Source organism: Aplysia californica, unplaced genomic scaffold (assembly GCF_000002075.1).
Source record: "Aplysia californica isolate F4 #8 unplaced genomic scaffold, AplCal3.0 scaffold00900, whole genome shotgun sequence".
Taxonomy (NCBI): Eukaryota; Metazoa; Mollusca; class Gastropoda; order Aplysiida; family Aplysiidae; genus Aplysia; species Aplysia californica.
Window position 1 is genome coordinate 66,106 of NW_004798170.1, and position 697 is coordinate 66,802.

Sequence of the window (697 nt, forward strand, 5' to 3'; positions counted from 1 at the left end):
GAGGGGGCTCGTGCAAATTGGGCAAGGCACGTTCTCCATATAGTCAGGCCCAGGCATTTAGCTTAGTCAAGATTTCAAGATTTCTGGGAGGACGCTGCAAAAGAGCAAATACAGCGGATCTGACCCACAGCTCAGCCACAGCTAAAACAGCATTTATACGATTATGGAGAGGACACTTCTTCCTTGTTGTGACGAGCAAGGGAAAAAACACGGGAGGTGGCAGTTTACGGGTTATAAGACATCCTTATTTGGCGAAACAGGATGTCGCCACAGGTGACCATTGACCATGGGAGTGACTATTCAGTCGCACTGATCAGCTACCGCCTGTCTCAAACTGGGCAGCCCCCAGCCAGTAAGGTGCTGATCCGCCACGTCTGTTTGGTTCTGTGGGTGTTTGGAGCTAGGACGAAAACAGAAAGGCAGACGTTAAATCCAGCACCAGGCAAAACAGTGGAAACTGAGGACCTGGAATGATAGAACAATGACAACCGGATTGGACACTACAAACCTGGAGAAAACAGAGGACATCAGAAAGACAGCAATCATAGACAGGGAGCTCACACGACTCAATGTAGACATCACTACCCTGCAAGAGACAAGACTTGCTAACTCTGGTACCATCAGGGAAAGAAACTACACATTCTTCTGGAAGGGTCTTGGGGAAGATGAGAGGAGAATCCATGGTGTGGGCTTTGCA